Source organism: Sapajus apella, unplaced genomic scaffold, assembly GCF_009761245.1.
Source record: "Sapajus apella isolate SASKATOON/1434 unplaced genomic scaffold, GSC_monkey_1.0 scaffold8177, whole genome shotgun sequence".
In the NCBI taxonomy this organism is placed as follows: domain Eukaryota; kingdom Metazoa; phylum Chordata; class Mammalia; order Primates; family Cebidae; genus Sapajus; species Sapajus apella.
Window position 1 is genome coordinate 1 of NW_022445098.1, and position 2,952 is coordinate 2,952.

The 2,952-nt window shown below is 34.2% G+C and overlaps 1 long non-coding RNA gene across 1 annotated transcript; it reads left to right on the forward strand.

The window, feature by feature from the left end:
* The first annotated feature begins 58 nt into the window (after positions 1 to 58).
* On the forward strand, positions 59 to 2,938 carry LOC116548223. The gene is made up of 3 exons (XR_004267355.1): positions 59 to 623; positions 1,922 to 1,982; positions 2,830 to 2,938. It is a non-coding gene; the product is annotated as an uncharacterized LOC116548223 (long non-coding RNA).
* The last annotated feature ends 14 nt before the right edge of the window (positions 2,939 to 2,952 follow it).

A 2,952-nucleotide genomic window follows, 5' to 3' on the forward strand; every position in this document is an offset into this window, starting at 1 on the left:
TGTGTGTGTGTGTGTGTGTGTGTGTGTGTGTGTGTGTGTGTGTGTGTATGTATGTGTATGTGTATACTTGCCTGGAAGCCTAATCACTAACCAGTATAAAGGTTAATGAAACATAATTTTATTTTATTAATTGGTGACTTCTTACTAGCAAATGTAATGCTTGTTTATACAGAAAGGCTTGAAAAGTGATAGTCATAATAGTTTTTATTAAACTTATCTTTGGTCCTATTTTCAAGATAAATTTACACAGAAAACTCTTGTAGTAGTAGTAGTATTATAGTAGAAAACCATTAGTGGTTCTGGATTAGACATAGTGCTTTACAATTTGAGTTTGTAATATTAAATTCCACTCCAGGAATATTTATACAGGTGCTTTTTTTTTTTTTTTTTTTCCTTGCAGGTGATGTTTTCAGTGGTATTTTAGAAATCACTTTACAGGAATTGCCAGTTTTGGTACAATTAAAAAGATAGAATTGTCTTATGACATGTATTAAAATAATTAAAACTCTTTTTGCTTTAAGGAAATTAACAGTAGAGGAAAATTACCGGTTAGAGAAAGAAGAAAAACTTTCTAAAGTAGACGAAAAGATCAGCCATGCCACTGAAGAGCTGGAGACCTATAGGTATTAAATACATTTTCCCCGTTTCTTTTTTGGGATGAGAAGAGTATCTAAAAAACTTAATGCCAGAAAAAATAATAAATCAACTGAAAATAGAAAACATTTTAAAATCTGACAGTTGGTGCAGACTAAAAATAATATATTTTTGTCATCACTTTTCATTCGGATTTATTGGTTTTAAGCAATTATACAGAAAATGTAGACAGGAAAAATGTTTTTCTTTCAGGTTGTGCAATTTTAAAAATCTCTCACAGCTGAATATGGACAATTTTATTTTATGTTAGTGTCAAGATATTTATGAATAGATATTTTAAGGTCTTTCCTCTTTGGTTCAAATTGAGAAGAATGTATGTAGTGTCAGTGAATCAATAGGTGTGCCACAAAAAGAAGAGTGAGCGACAGAGCGTTCTGAAGTATTTAAAAGACTATAAATCTAGAGTTTACCTTGGTTTGATCCTTACTAGATCCCAGGAAATAGAAAATATAGAGGAAAAAAGGGCAAGATTCAGTAGTATCCCAAATAGTTGTGATGCTTCATTTTACCTCAGGAAGAGCAAGCTTGAGTTTTATCCAAAGAAATTATTTTATGAGATTATGTTAATGTCAGAAAAGTAACAAGTAACTTTACTTCACAATGATTGCTAATTTCCTTGAATTCTATTAAGACTACTGACATCTGGCTGAGCACAGTGGCTCACACCTATAATCCCTGCACTGTGCAAGGCTGAGGTAGATGGATCACCTGAGGTCAGGAGTTTGAGACTAGCCTGGCCAACATGATGAAACTCCATCTCTACTAAAAATACAAAAAATTAACTGGGCATGGTGGTGGGCGCCTATCCCAGCTACGCAGGAGGCTGAGGTAGGAGAATCGCTTGAACCCTGAAGGTGGAGGTTGCAGTGAACTGAGATTGCACCCCTGCACTCTAGCCTGGGCAACAAGAGTGAAACGCTGTCTCAGAGAAAAAAAAAGACTACCAACATTTGAATAAATCTTCTAGGATCATTCTTCTTAAAAGAAAAAACCAATATACCGTGTAATATAAATACTTGTGTGACTTTTGGCTTAGGTGAACTCAAGTAGCAGTATTCTTAAGTTGTAATCAATGTTAAAATTAGTTTAGGAAAAATTATACTGTAGAACCTCTCAGAGGTGATTATTTCTTAATGGGGAGTTCTGGAGTTATTTTTTACTTGAAATAGAGCATTCTGGGTGTTTTAATTAATATTTTTTTACTAGATAGTAAGTTCTGTCATTTCTTATGTATGTTAATAGTAGAATAATTATTCGTTCCATTTAGAAAGCGAGCCAAAGATCTTGAAGAAGAATTGGAGAGAACTATTCATTCTTATCAAGGGCAGGTATATATGTGTATGTGTGTATCTGTGTGTGTGTGTAATTTAAAATAATTCTGATTTGTTTGAATTTTGCAGAAATGTAATTACTTGACCAGTTGTACACCTCTTTTGAGGTGTTGCATGTGGCTATGGGACATTTCCAAGGAGCCAAAGATTCTGGGATAAGAAGTCTTATTTTAAATTGCCATATTGGCTGGGCGCAGTGGCTCTAGCATGTAATCCCAGCACTCTGGGATGTCTAGATGGGCAGATCACTTGACGTCAGGTGTTCTAGACCAGCCTGGGCAACATGGCAAAACTCTGTCTCTACTTAAAAAAAAAAAAAATACAAAAATTAGCCGAGGGTGGTGGCACATGCCTGTAATCCCAGCTTCTTGGGAGGCTGAGGCAAGAGAATCACTTGAACTCAAGAGGCAGAGGTTGGAGTGAGCTGAGATTGCGTCATTGCACTCCAGCCTGGGGGATAGAGTGAGACTCCATCTCAAAAAAAAAAAAAAAATTAAAATTGCCATATCTCCTGTTGCTTTGGGAAGGTAGATTGCGTCACATAAATTCGTATCAACAGTGGGGTCTTATATTCAGTCAGACAAGTTGTATGTTAATTGGCAATTCCTTTTGATTATTACATAAGGTAAAATTTTACCAAACAAAAACTTTAATTGTCTTTACATTTAGCTTTTGTTTTAAAATAGGTTATGCATACATGAAAATTTGCTTTAAAAATGTTGCTTACTCTTCAGAGATGCTTGGGATATTTTTGGGTTGTCTGCTACATCATAGTGGTAGCTGTGAATGTTTTTTACTTAAGAAAAATAATTGTCAGTGGCATTTTAATTACTTTCTTTTTCAGATTATTTCCCATGAGAAAAAAGCACATGATAATTGGGTAAGTTTTAAATTTCCTTGTCTCTTTTGTTAAATTGTACTTTTTTTTTTACATAAGATATGCTGCTCATTTAAATTAGATGAAAAT